At 36.3% G+C, this 15,895-nt stretch overlaps 1 pseudogene; it reads right to left on the reverse strand.

Moving 5' to 3' along the window:
- Positions 1–9,641: 9,641 nt before the first annotated feature.
- LOC119515225 overlaps positions 9,642–15,895 on the reverse strand; it is a 28,220-nt pseudogene continuing 21,966 nt past the window's right edge.

A 15,895-nucleotide genomic window follows, 5' to 3' on the forward strand; every position in this document is an offset into this window, starting at 1 on the left:
AGGTGGAGAGATGGAGGGTGTGCCAGTTTGGATGTATTATGTCCCCCAAAATGCCATGTTCTTTAATGCAATCTTGTGGGGGCTGACATATTAGTGTTGATTAGGTTGGACTATTTGGATTAGGTTGTTTCCATGGAGTTGTGACCCACCCAACTGTAGGTAATACCTCTTGATTAGATTTTTTCTGTGGACATGTGGCCCCACCCATTCAGCACGAGTCTTGATTTAATCTTTGGAGTCCTATATAAGAGCTCAAACAGAAGATGCTCACTGCTTCAGCTTAGAGAAACATTTTGGATAACACCATTTTGAAACACAACCTAGGAGCAAGCAGACGCCAGCCATGTGCCTTCCCAGCTATCAGAGGTTTTCCAGATGCCATTGGTGTTCTTCAGTGAAGGTACACTATTGTTGATGCCTTTGTTTGGATGTTTTCATGGCCATAAGACTGTAACACTGTAACCAAATAAACCCTCTTTATAAAAGCCAACCCATTTCTGGTATTTTGCATAATGGCAGCATTAGCAAACTGGAACAGAGAGATATAAGAACAGTGTATGTGTATGCTATAAAAGTTAAGTTGGTATTAGAAAATATGATTCTTATAGATTTAGGATGTTAAATGTTAGCCTCATGGTAATCACACACACAAAAAATTACAAAAAATATATACAGAAAGAAATGAAAAAGGATTAAAAATAGTACAATGTAAAACAATCAAGTAAATATGAAAATAGGCATTAATGTAGGAATAAAAGGGCATAAGACTTGCAAAGACAAAATAGCAAAATGGTAGAAGAAAGTCCTACATTGTTAGTAGTTGCTTTAAATGTAAATGGATTAAACTTTTCAGTCAAAAGGCAGAGACTGGCAGAATGGATATAAAAACATGATCCAAATAAATGCTTTTCACAAGAGACTCACCTTAAATTCAAAAACAGAAGTAGGCTTAAAATGAAAGAATGATAAAAATTTTCCATGCAAATAGCAACCAAAAGAGAACAAAGGTAGCTATATTAATATATAAAATAGATTTTAAGTCAAAAACTGTTATGAGGGACAAAAATGTCACCATATATTGATATAAAGGTGTTAATTCAACAAGAAGCCATGACAATTCTGAATATATATCTACCTATTGACAGAGCCCCAAAATATATGAAGCATATACTGACAGACTTGATGGGAGAAATAGTTCTATGTTACTAGTAGGAGACTTTGATATACCACTTTCAATAATAGACAGAACATTTAGGCAGAAGATCAATAAGGAAATAAAAGACTTGAGTGATACTCTAAACCAACTAGACCTAACAGACATATACACAACATTTCATCTAACAGTAGCAGACTATGCAATCTTCCCTAGTGCACATGGATCATTCTCCAGGATAGACCATATGGTAGGTCACAAAACAAGTCTTAATAAATATTAATACATCCATTGAAATCATATAATATATCCTCTTTGACCATGATGGAATGAAACTAAAAAAGAAAACAGAAGAAAAAAAGGAAAATAATAAGTACATAGAAATTAAATAATGTACTCTTAGGCAACCAATGGGTCAAAGAAGAAATCACAAGGGAAATTAGGAAATATCTTGAGGTGAATGAAAATGAAAACACAACCTAAGAAAATTTGTGGATCCAGCAAAAGCAATGCTGAGAGAGAAATTTATAGCTCTAAATGTTTACATTAAAAAACAAGAAAGATCTTGTTTCACTTTGCTAAAGCTGCCAGAATGCAATATACCAGAAATGGGTTGGCTTTTATAACGGGGATTTATAAGGTTGCAAATTTACAGTTCTAAGGCCATGAAAATGTCCAAATTGAGACATCAAGAGGTCGATACCTTCTCTGAGGAAAGGCTAATAGCATCCAGATTTCTTCTGTCACATGGGAAGGCACATGGCAACATCTACTGGCCTTTCTTCTCCTGGGTTCTGGTTTCAAAATGGCTCTCTCAGTTTCTGTGGGTCCTTCTTGCTTCTTCTGGGGCATTTTCTTTCTAAGCTCTCTTTCTCTCTGAGCTCTCTTAAAGGACTCCAGTAAAGGATTCAGACCCACCCTGAATGGGCTGGGTTATATTTCCATGGAAACAACCTAATCAACAGGTCCAAACCAACAATAGGTCTGCACCCACAGGAATGAATTAAAAGAACATGTTTTACTGGGGTACATGACAGATTCAAACTGAGACAGGTTAGATGTAGGAAAATATCTTGTAAGCTCTGAGATGCCTTTGGACTCAGGGCAGGGAGGAGGGACATCTGGTGAGAACAGTCAGGCTCCTGAAACCTGAGGAGGTTGAACAAAGTAAGATACCAGTCACAATAACCCATTCACAATCCTTGGTTTGAATATTCACTCAGCCTATTGCAATAGCTTACTTACAAACCTTGGTTTGCATGTTTATTAACCAATCTTAAGAATGTATAGACAACCAATCACAATAGCCTACTTAGGCTACTTAATTTGAATGATTACTCACCAATCATAATGTGCCAACATCTCAAACTCCACTTCCTTGTTTTTTTTGTTTGCTAAAAAGCCAACCATGTGTAGTGCATCTCTCTTGAGCATTCCCTGCATCACCCTTTAAAGCATGTACTTTCACTTTCCTAAATAAACTTTTCTCAGTTGCTTATACCTACTTGTCTCATCCTTGAATTCCTTCTTGCGATGATACAGCAAGCCTGGAATGGAGCTCCGGTAACATCTTTCTCTGCAAAAGCAAGCTCCACTAGCAAAACCAGCACAGATTTCAACCTCACAGCTCCTAACAAGCTCCTAACTTCAGAACTGGAGGAGCTAGAAAAAGAAGAGTAAACCAAACCCAAAGTAAGGAGAAGAAAGGAAATGAGAAAGATTAGATTGGAAATAAATGAAATACAGAATTTAAAACAAAAGAGAGAATCAACAAAACCAAAAAGTTAGTTCTTTGAAAAGATCAGTAAAATCAACAAACCTTTCTCTAGACTGACAAGAGAAAAAAAGAAGACACAAATAGCTAAAATCAGAAATGAAAAGGGGGACATTACTACTGACTCCACAGAAATAAAAGGGATTATGAGAGCATACTATGAACAATTGTATGTCAACTAAGCTAGATTAAATGGACAAGTTCCTAGATACACATAAACTACCTATGTTAACTCAAGAAGAAGTAGATGGATAATTACTAAATAAATTTAATCAGTAATCAAAAATCCCAACAAAGAACAGACCAGGACTAGATGGCCTCATGGGTGAATTTTACCAAACATTCCAAGAAGAATTAAGATCAATCCTACTCAGACGCTTCTAAAAAGTTGAAGAGGAGGGAACTCTCCCTAACTCACTCTAGGAGGCCAATATCACCCTAGTACTAAATCCAGATAAAGGTACCATGAGAAAAGAAAATTACAGATCATTATCCCTTATGAATACAGATGCAAAATCCTCAAGAAAATACTACCAACCTGAATTCAACAGCACATCAAAAGTATTACACACCATTAACAAGTGGGATCTATCCAGGTATGCAAGGGTGATTCAATATAAGAAAATCAGTTAATGTAATAAACCACATAAAGAGAATGAAAGGAAAAAAAAATGCATGATCATCTCAATTGATACAGAAAAGACAATTTTCAAAATCCAGCATTAAAAAAAGAAAATTAAGACAGCTAGAATTAGAAGGAAACCTCTTCAACTTGATTAAGTACGTATCAAAAAACCCACAGCTAATATCATTCTTAATGGTGAAAGAATGAAAGCTTTCCCTCATTGACACATTATATTGGACCATTCAGTCTTAACCATCAGAAAGGTTAAATATATTTCAATTTAATTTTAATTTCTTATATGAGTGAAGTTCAGAATATATTCATATTCAAATGTGTCTTAGCACAGACATATTTGAGTGTCTTTTTTCATTAACAGTCATTATTTCTTTTATTTGAATGCTATATTTATATTATTTTACCGTGTGGTCATCAATTTTTTGTTGTTTTCAAGTCACCTTGTGTGCCTATCACATCTAGATTTTTTTCCACATACTAACAGCTGATAAGTTCTGTCCTTTCCAGTTGACAAGTTATGTCTTCACCATTTTGTATTTTTATAATGTAGTTTTTTATAAAACACAAATACAGTACTTTTCATATCTGTTTTTGAATATCATCTTATGTTTAGTCCAATATTCCAACTGTCCTGATCATTTCTGCATCTTTTAAAAGAATCTTTTCTTATTTAAAAAATGGATATGTATTTTATAGAAAGTGTTGAGAATCCATGTAAGGAGAAAAAAAGGGAATTCAAAATAAGCCCTTTACCCACCAATCAAAGATATTTGAATATTAATTCTATTACTTTTCAGGTTAATCAGATAATCTACAATGGAGTCATCTAGAAATCGATAAATATGCTTTCTAAGACTTCATTCATACCATCAAAAATAATTAATAAATAATTAGTAGTGTTGGTCATGTTTCCAGCTTTTCCCTTCTGCTTCTTTACAGATGGCAATTATCAAGCAAAGGGAGAGTGATCAATATCCAATGCATGTTTTCTACAAACTGTTTTCTTTCTATGGTGGGATGTCTCTGTGGGGTTTGAGGAGTGATTACAAATTGTAGGTCTAAGCACAGAATGGCCAAGGGAAGTGGGGAAGATTGAGCTATTTGTGCTGGCTTTGGGACAGAAAAGTTTTACCAGAGGCAAAGAAGAAAGACATGTAACAGACTGCTGTATAAAGCAAGGTCTCCCAAACAGAAAAAGTTCATCTATAAATACAAAGCCCAGAAGGTCAAAAAATGGGAATCAAGGTTGGCAGTGAAGAACTGTAAGTTCAGAGCCACATCAAGGCAGAATCGGAACAAATTTTTTTAGGCATAGGCAAAGCTCAAGATATGGTCACTTGTCTTGAAAATTTAACTTGCCCTTATTGGGCAGAAAGGACACCGGGACATACAGACTTTCTGGTATGTTTTGAGTTCATTGTATCACAGCCATCTGTCAGCCACCTGTGTCTTCTATTTCCTGGATCAAACCAGTATTTTATAAAGAGGTTAACATTTATAGATGAATATAAAAAATTAAAAAAATAATAGTATGATACTCTGGAATGGGACCTGAAAGATATGCTGGTTGCCTTTTACTTTCTATCAAATAATATTTACTAACTCTGGTGAAGTTCAAGAAATACCAGTAGCAGAAACTTCTGAAGTAATAGCCTGGTGCCTGAATATCAACCTCTGATATTGAGAATCAAATCAGAGGACATTTACATAGGGAAATTCATGTAGTTAAGTTTAACAACACACAGAGATATGATTGAAGGATTCCTTTTGATCCCTGAAGTAGTCAATTTTAAGTTCATCTTGATCTTCCCCTCTTTTTCAATGGCTGAGTTGCAAATTCTGTGAATAACTAGTTCGGGTTAAATGCAACCCAGCCATGCAATTTGTTTTCTGTCATGACCTATGCCATTGGAAACAATTTTCTTTGTATTTATTTCTAAGCTACTTGTCTCGTAATTTTGACAAATGCCCTATGTCTGTCCTTGTAAGGAGAAAGACAGTGTGGCAGTTTTCTAATGAGAGTCCCTATTTGTATCATCTTCACAGTTCAGAGGATTATAGCGACAGGTGATTGACAGAACAGAAATAGAGTATATAAAATGTTTATTTCACAAAATATAACCACTGATGAGGCTCTGAACTATACAGTGAGAGGAGATAGAAAAGAAGACATTTAGGACTTGAAGAAAGAAAACCTGACAAGATTTGGGAATTGATTGACTTTGAAGGATAGGGAAGGTGCAGGGAGAAGGAAGAACCAAAAATGATTAAGGTTTCCAATAATATAGAAAGAAATGAGATAATAACAGCTTTGTTTGTTTGTTGTTGTTTTTTGGCAACAAGTGTGAGCTTTGAAAAATGAACAGAGTTTTAATAAACATCATTGTCACAACATTGAAACCATGATACCTGAGCAAATTTACCATGATTTCATTTACTGATTTCAAATGTACTATATTAGTCTTATTATGTTCAAATGATACTCCAATTTCTTATAGAAATATCTTATATTTGCTATATGGTTATGCTGGCAACTAAAGGAAATTATTTGTCTCTATTTTCCCTATTTGTTTTAAAACAAGAAAATACACCTTAACAAAGGGTTTGGCAAACTACAGCCTGTGATCCAAATCTGGCCTGCTTCCTGCTTTCAAAAGCCTGCCAGCTAAGAATGGATTTTACATTTTTAAATAGTTGAAAAATGTCAAAAGAAGAATAGTATTGTGTGACACATGAAAACTATATAGTTAGTGTTTATAATTAACATTTTATTGGTACAGCCATTCTCATTTGGTCTTGTACTATTCATGGTTGCTTTCGTGCTTCAAGGACAGAGCTGAGTGGCTGCAACAGAGACCTTACGGGCTACAAAGCCTAAGATATTCAGTCTCTGACTCTTTACATAAATAATTTGCCTATCTCTGCCTTAATGTAAGCTACAGATCTAAAGATATGTTAGGAAAGAATGATAATGCAAATTAAAGTATGATTAGAAAAATCAGTGACTTAATTTTATTAACTTTTTTGTTCATCCATCCACTCATTAAATAAATACGTGAGAACTACAGACAAAATCAAAACAAATTTAAGAAAATGGTTACAGTAAAATGTGTTAAGTTCTAACAATTAGAAACTGATTGACTAACTTGTGCAACCAGGATAAATGAAACACCATAATACAACTGCTCTTAAAAATATCTATTCATATAATACATATAATATTTATTCATATTATAAAACTTCTTGTACCTGGGACATTAATTAAGACTGTACCTTGGTATCACTCTTATTTTGGGGTTATTTTTATTTTTATCATTGTTAAATTCAGGATTCCATATGTGGAATTGTGTGATTATCTATTAACTACTTAGGTGTTCCAAGTAGAACATAAATAACCACTAATGAAGTTCTCAAGAAATGATGAAATGTTGCATCATTAAAAAGGTAGAGCAAATATTGGGCCCAATATAAGGAAAAAGTGATTTACTTTCAATCCTATTCTCTCAGCTCATCATAAAGTTCTTATTATTACATTCTCCCTCTGAAGATTAATATTAGAATAACTTATTTTTTGAGGGCACATATGCTAACAAAGGGCAGTTTGTACAGTAAGAAATAGTGTGTGGTAACTGTGTTTTCTTAGTCATACCTCAAATTTTGCAAAACGTTCTTGGTATCACTTACAAGTTTTCAACTGTAAGCAACAGAAAATGACACTGGCTAACCTAAACAATAGACCGTTTAGTGAAAGAATATACTATGGATGCACAGAGTAGATAGGGAGGCTACAGAACTAAATTTGGAGACTGAAGAGCCAAGACAGCTCCAGAGGACTGGGAAACACACCACAGGCCTGGTCTGATAATAACAGTCTGATCAGGGCACCACCATAAAGAGTAAATTCCAACATGTTTTTCTCTCCATGTGTCACTTGCTCAAGATTCAGAGTGTGTCAAGTCCCAGTTCAATTGACTGAGCTGAGGTGGTTTGCTCTACCCTTGTCTGACTGGGAAACAGCCAGTAGGAAATAAGGACACTACTAGAAATGACAAAAAGTAGCAAATACTTATTATATTCTTCTGGCTAAGCAGTCCTAAACCATTGAGTTCACTCAATGATCTATTCAAAATGCATTTCCAATTATCTTAAAAGCAACTAGTATGGAATGGTATCTTTTGGCAAATGACAGTGGAAAAACTTATCAAAGGGATATTGGCTTGGCCAGACCAATTGCTTTCTTTTCATTTACTGGCACTCTACTGCAACATAGGTAAAACATATGGCTTGGATCAAATGTAGTATACATAAATATTAATGTATAAATATAAATAAATGTGCATACACAACACACGCACACATATGTAGGAAGAGATAAAGACTGCCCAAGAGAAAAATGGAGCTTTTACCCACTAGTTTATGAGCTAATACTTAAGAATTTCTTTGAATATGGCTCTGTGTGTATGTGTGTTTAACTCTTAGAGAGATAGAAAAGACCATAATGGCTTGGAAATTCTTTAAGCATATTGACATAATGATAATAAGCTTGGCCTTTTTTAAAGGGCTGTCATTTGCTATTGGTGTCCTGGATTCACTGATCATTTAGAGTGCTTGTTTTATTGGTTCTCATTTCATGGTAAAATAACAGGAGCAATGAATCACTTCCTTAATCAGGACACACACAAAAAAGCAGTGATTAGTAAAATTGAATTAGTTGCAATTCCTAGGGATGATTAGGAAAATAAATACTAGAGCGGGTGGAGGAAGGGGGAGCAATGAGAACAGGCAAGGCTTTTGCTTCAACGTTCCCACACCAATAACTCGTACATTATCTTTTAATAGTTCTGTAATCTTTTCTGTACTCTAACTTCCAGTAAGGAATTTACTAAAACAACAGATTGTCTCTCCTACAAACCGAGAGTCAAAAAGCTCAGTGAAGTGTTTAGAAATAATAAAGCAAGTGAGAAAAGAAAAAGAAACTGATAATGAGGTGAGAAGAAAAAATTTAATTGAGCTTTAAAATTCAGAGAGGAAAACTTGAACTAGATCTTGAAATAAATAAGGAGCAATGGAAGTCATTTATAAAACCTGCAGAAAAAGAGTTTATATATTTTATAGAAGTGAACAAAAGCCAGTGAGTCTCTTCAAGTTTGGTAAATATTGTTTGAAGTCAAATCTTCTGAAGAGGTAAGGAAATTCTAATCCCACTGTCACTTATGGGGCATATCTCTGCACTACAAATGAGGGTCAAATGAGGGTGGCTGACTTTTTCTCTACTGCATGTAATATCAGCACATCCTGAGGTCACTTACAAAATCAAGCATGCCCAAAAGTTATCTTAGCTGGCCTTTGGTATGATGGGGATTTTGTGAAATAAATGTCTTTTAAAATGCAGTACAATTCCCAGTTTATCTAAATAAGTAACTGTTGAAAATAATTATACTGGTTACATATTCTGTAAAGATGAAGTCTCCAATCATAAATAAAACAAGATATTTCTCAAAAGTAGGTGACAAATACCAAGATTAATTTACTTTTAGTGTTTGCAACAAGAGATAATGTAACTAAGGTGAACTCAAGTGAAAATGCTGTAAAAAGCCTAAATAGCATTAGCTGATCTTAATTTTGTAATTAAGTTTTTATTTTCAACAAAGATTATAGATACATAGAGACACACACACAAACACTCTCGTGGTTTAAAGAGGCAAACATTTTTATAAGAATTATGGGATGGCAGTGTGTCACCTGTCCTTCCCTGGCTCCCATGTTTCCCAGACCCCAAAGGCAACTACTTTCAATACCTGTAGATGTTTATTTACCTCCACATTCCCAAATAACATTGCTATATTGTTTTTTAAACATTTTTAAACACTTTGTTGATTTCCTGCTACAGGAATTGTGGACATGGCTTTTTGTTTTCACTCTCTTAATTCTACCAACTGCACAACTTTCTCCAAGCTTCAAATGAAGTTATAAACTATCTTTAGTTCAGTCAATATTTAGGTTTTTTTATAGAAACTGATTGTTTTCCAGCAACCTTATTTCCACTTTCTGTTTCAGAGCCTTTGGAAGAATAGCTATGACCACTCAGTATTTATTCCTACCCATTCAGTTGCCTGAGCAGTGGGAGCTACAAACCAATCTTTAGCTGCATATGGAACACTCCAGCTGTCAGTTAAGGAGCTGCTGAATAGGCTCAGGGGGTACCTGCATGCCTTCAGACCAGTTTGGGACCTTGTGCTGAGTGGCAGTAAATTAAGGAGCTGGAGCAGTGCATTCACCTGAAATTCCTCCTTGGTCACAGCCTTTTCAGCAGTGGCCTGTTTTTCCTTTTCAATCTCTTCAGGATCTCTGTAGAAGTAAAGATCAGGCATGACCTCCCATGGGTGTTCACGGGAGATGGTGCCATGCAGTAGCAGAACTTTCCAGGCCAGAATCCACCACATCAGACACACTGAGTGAGCTCCCATGTTGTTGCATGCGATGGCAATGTCCTTATGGCACAGAGGAGCATCTGTTACACAGAGCAACGGTCAGCAGTTTAACATAGAATGTCTCTGTGAGAGGCTGAGATACAGCTCTGGGATCAGTCACTACCAGAAGATGTGGATCTAGGAAGGCTGCCTGAATTTGGCTAGTGAAGGTTCCAGAAGTGAAGAGTTGGGCAACTAGAGGTAGCTCTAGTGGCAGCAGCAAACTTCAGCACAGCCTGCTGGTTGGTATTCCAGGAGGATATGACATTGACATCAGCAGGATTTTCAATGGCAGCAATGGCATGAGCGAACAGCAGAATCTTCTCACAGGTCCACTTCAGATTTACGATGTAGATGTCTTCACTTTCCTTTGTACATGTAGTGTTCCATCTGGAAGTCAAGGTTGGTGCAACCTAAGTGGGTCCTACTGCAAGGAATTTAAGGACACCCTCCTTCATCTGCAGGCCATCAAGGCCCTGGACATTGTTTAAATTTCCTTTAAGTTATGTTGAGAACCCAGGAAAATGTCATATGGACCTCTCTTTGGATAGCACAGAAAGGCTTTATTAAACTTATAAAAATACTAGCTGGAATACATTTTACACTATGCTTACTTTTCCTTTTTTGAACAATCTTTTATATACTTTGTTGGTATTAAGAGTATTACTTCTTAATTAACTTAATTTTCTATATCCCAATTCTCCTCGTTGTTTAAAAATAGTTAAAGCCATTAGGATTGTATCAAGTTCTTCTTGGAGACAACTCTCCAGAGGCTTCTTATAAGCTCCAAATTGTTCGTGCTCTATGCCTTGGAATTTCCATGATCATGAGCTCTACCTTCAACTTAGAGAGATCCCTTTCTCTCTTTCCTGAGTTGGAGCTCTGATTTCCTGTATCTCATGTTTTTCTCTTTCTTGATTTGTTCTCTCATTAGGGTGAGAGAACTTTAGCAGTAACTTTGAGAAAGGCTGCATGGGAAATAAACCTTTTGAGAGATTGCAAGTCTGAAAATATCTTTAATCTACTCTCACACATGACTGATGGTTTAACTGGGTATAGTGTTATCCATTCAAAATAATTTTCTCTCCAAATTTGGAAGGCATTTCTCTATCCTCTCCAGCTTTAGTGTAGCTTTGAGAAATAATACTATTTCTAATTCCTGATCATGTTCATGTTCTCTCTGGAAGCATATAAAATTTGAGATGGCACAATTATATACCTCTGTGTCAGCTGACTTTCAGCTGTTGTGCTGGGCACAATCTGGAAATGCATAGCCTTCATTTCTAAGGAATTTTCTTGAATTATTATTTCATACTTTCCACTTTTTCTCATCTCTTTGTGGGTTTGCTATTAGTCAGATGTTGAACATCTCAAAATGTCCCTCCAATTTTCTTATCTTTTTTTATCTTGAAAAAATTTGTCTTAAGGTTTTTTTTAAAAAACTTTGTTTTGTTTTGTTCTAATTCTGTGAGAATTTCTTTACTTTCAAAACTTTTTCTGAAATTTTTATTTCTACTGATTTTAATTTTGAAGAACAATTATTATCTGCCTGTTTTATATAGATCCTATTATTTTTTCATGGATGCAATCTTTTTCTTAATTCTGAACATAGTAATAAAACTTATTTTAGTTTCCTTCATCTTGCAAATATTTACTTCTTCTAAGTTGCTTGTACATTTTGTTCTCTATCTGTTCATATTATTAGTGGTACATTAAAAGCTTTTTTGGAAACATTGGGATAGTTTTCTTATTGTAGGCTTCAAAGTAGGAAGATATGACTGGACTGTTTTACTGGGAGAATAATTTTAGCACTTCAGATCTTTCTCTTGGTCTGGTCAAATCTAGGAGAGGAGAATTTTCCAGATACATATCTGCCTGCCAGCATTCTGGAAACTGAGTCAGACAGGGCTAAGGAGGTCTTGGCCTTCATTATTCACTTCTTCCTAACACACACCCTGCTCTCAACCATGCCTGCTAACCTATTCCAAAGACATTTGGATTTTACTCTCCCCAGATAGAAAAATTCCACAGCCTTCTGTCATGGTTGGGAAAAGGCAATTGTCAGCTGTGCAGAGTGTGACTGGAGATCCCTGGGTCTGTTTCTTAAACATACTCTACACATCTGCTTTTTCTTACCCCATATTCACTCCCACCGTCTCTAGAGATCTTCCCTGACATCCAGGACAATATTGATAAATTTTCCCACCTCTTGATTTTATATAAACTTCTATCACTGAACTGATAACTCTTCACTTATGGCACATATTGTTAGCTTCCTACACAATATTCATTTTTCATTCTTCTAAGAGAATCTGAACTTTGTTTACACAATATTTACTTTTCCAGAGTCTCTTGCAGCTATGACACAGTTCTGGCCAATAAGAGATAACCAGAAATCTGCTGGGATTTCTGTAAACAATCCATTGAGGCTTTGGAATAAATAAATAAATACCCCAATGAATGGTTAGATTCTAATAAAAATATGTTGAGTTGGAGACACATTTTTAACTCATTAAATGATTCATTATTTCTGTAAAACCAAAGATTCTGACCTTCACATTTCTCTTATGGCAAAGATCACTCTATTTTGTGAAGTATTTTATTTCTTTTTCAATATCATCACTAAAATGCTGTACAGGCTACAGAAAACAGACTAGAATCCCACAACTTTGTATGACAAGCACAGAGTAACCACTTCCAAAATAGTTGATGTTTGTTGTAAACTAAATTCCTACTAATTCATTCCTGTATTATGTTTACTTCTTAACTGCTACATCTCAATATTGAGTTTTTTGAAGTATTAAAACTCCTAGATGTTTTTCCATATATCATTTATCATTTAATTGGCAAACAGCTCTTTCCATTTGCGTTTCCTATTACCTTGTTTCTCAGTGAGCTCAATCCATCTTTTAAATCTAAATTTCAAATATTTTATTCTGTCATTCATTATTTTAGCTATTCCTGTAAGCTTTGGGTCTCTTTTTAAATTTAATACAAGTGAACAACAACTTGTTAAAAAGAGACCTTGCATAAGAGCACAGTCATTACATCATTATCACAAATTAATGTAGCTATATATAATAACTATATACAGTAAGTATATATAACTAAGATTTTAAAAAATTATTTACTGTGTATCAGACCTGTATTAGTCCATACATGCCTTATCTTATTAAATCCTCATGAAAATGGGGAAGACTCTGAGGCTCAACGAGGCTAAATTCAAACTCAAGTACCCTGACTCCATAACTGGAACTCTTTTCTACTAAGATAGATGACTTCTCCCTCAGGGAATGTTAAAACATATTTATTTCCGTAAGAACTATTTTTCATTTAATTTCAAGAGAGCGGATTAGGGGCACAATGGGAAGAGGTACAGACATGAATTGTGAGGATTTGACTTGACTTGACCATTTAAGGCATTTCTTTGGATAGACAAAGGCTAACTGAAGTCTTACACATTTAGGAGCAATACTGTACTTTGCGGGTGTATAGTTTGTGCAGCTGCACTTAATCTCCTTTCAGAGTTCTCATGGGTTGTTACTTTTGAGTACTGATAATCTCCTTCATTATCTGAATTGTTTTAAGAGCTCTACTTTGTCTTTATTGTCTTTACTCTTCTGTTTCTTGTTTTTTTGTTGTTGTTGTTGAAGGTTCAACTTCATAATATTTGAGAATTATGCACATACATCGAGTATAATCTTAAGGGTAAGGTATTTGTACTCTGAAAAAGCTAAAGGAAGTCAGGAGACAGCCATAGATTAGAATAAATAGGGATGGATATCTCTATTATGCACATCTTGATAACTCCGTCAACCACTGAAGTTATTTTATCCAATATATTGGCATTTTGTGTTTTGAATAAGTAGATGTCAGGACAAGATCTCAGAAACGCATAGGAATATTGTCCTCTGGCTTTAATATTTACCATATAGACTTGTGAAAATTTACCTGACAAAAGGTGTTTCAATAATGAATTATTCACACAAAGTAGGGAAGACTATATTTTAACACAATACTTCATTAAATGTGTAAAGCAGCCAGTGAGATAGAACACTCCAACTATAGAGATACTGATGGGAAGAAGGGGGTTTTTAGAGAGGGACACATCAGAAATCAGTAGGCTTGGGCTCTTTCACCTGCCCCCAAGGCTTCTAAATTAGTGGTTCTTGAAAGGGCCACTAGTGGCTTTCTTTGGAAATATGAGGAAGGGAGAATCCTATTGTCTTTGGCTGTCAGAATGACTGGGGAATATTACTGACAATTATTGTGGGGACCAAACACTGTTCAAAGAACTTGGATGTTCAAATCCACAACTCTCTTATCTACCATTATCTGCATCTGGAGGCCTTCGGAAACACCATCTCTGAAAGCATAGGTTCAGCTTTAAGTCTATAAACCATACTTGGGGAAATGAAAAAAGCTGACAATAATTTGCTCTAATTGCCTTTTCTACAATTGTGATTGTAGCAATGGGAAAAACTTCCTGAATTCTAAAATGAGGGCTAGGAATGCTGAGTTTTACTTTTAATTATTATTTAATATATGGTATGAATACCCTTGGGCTACTTATATACTCTGTTTCTCCATCTGTAAAAAAGAATATGGGTATGTTTTAGTTACTCCTCCAGGAAAGTAGGTAAAAAGCCAGGAACTGCGTGGACTGGACACCACAGAGCAATCTGTCTTTGGGCATACTTCATACAACACTCATGAAAACGTGGAACTGCTGAGATCACCGAAATCTGTAAGTTTTTGCGGCCAGGGGACCCGCGCCCCTCCCTGCCAGGCTCAGTCCCGGGGGAGGAGGGGCTGTCAGCTCCAGGAAGGAGAAGGGAGAATTGCAGTGGCTGCTCTCATCGGAAACTCATTCTACTGATTCAAACTCCAACCATAGATAGACTGAGGCCAGACACCAGAGACTCTGAGAGCAGCCAGCCCAGCAGAGAGGAGACGGGCATAGAAGGAAAACAACACGAGAAGCTCCAAAGTAAAAGCAGAGGATTTTTGGAGTTCTGGTGAACACAGAAAGGGGAAGGGCGGAGATCAGGCCTTGAGGCGCATATGCAAATCCCGAAGCAAGGCTGATCTCTCTGCCCAGGGCACCTTTCCTTAATGGCCCTGGTTGCTTTGTCTATTAGCATTTCAATAACCCATTAGATCTCTGAGGAGGGCCGTTTTTTTTTTTTTTTTTTTTTTTTTAAATCCTATTTGCTTTTTCTAAAACAACTACTCTAAGAAGCTCAATACAGAAAGCTTCAAAGAATTGAAATTTGGGCACGTCAAGTCAAGAGCAGAACTAAGAGAGCTCTGAGACAAAAGGCAATAATCCAGTGGCTGAGAAAATTCACTAAACAACACAACTTCCCAAGAAAAGGGGGGTGTCCGCTCACAGCCACCATCCTGGTGGACAGGAAACACTCCTGCCCATCGCCAGCCCCATAGCCCAGAGCTGCCCCAGACAACCCAGTGTGACGGAAGTGCTTCAAATAACAGGCACACACCACAAAACTGGGCGTGGACATTAGCCTTCCCTGCAACCTCAGCTGAATGTCCCAGAGCTGGGAAGGGGGAGCAGTGTGAATTAACAGAGCCCCATTCAGCCATCATTTGAGCAGACTGGGAGCCTCCCAACACAGCCCAGCAGCCCAGAACTGCCCTGGGGGGACGGCACTCACCTGTGACATAGCACAGTCATCCCTCAACAGAGGACCCGGGGTGCACAGCCTGGAAGAGGGGCCCACTTGCAAGTCTCAGGAGCCATACGCCAATACCAAAGACTTGTGGGTCAGTGGCAGAGACAAACTGTGGCAGGACTGAACTGAAGGATTAGACTATTGCAGTAGCTTTAAAACGCT

This window comes from Choloepus didactylus, chromosome 1 (assembly GCF_015220235.1).
Source record: "Choloepus didactylus isolate mChoDid1 chromosome 1, mChoDid1.pri, whole genome shotgun sequence".
In the NCBI taxonomy this organism is placed as follows: domain Eukaryota; kingdom Metazoa; phylum Chordata; class Mammalia; order Pilosa; family Megalonychidae; genus Choloepus; species Choloepus didactylus.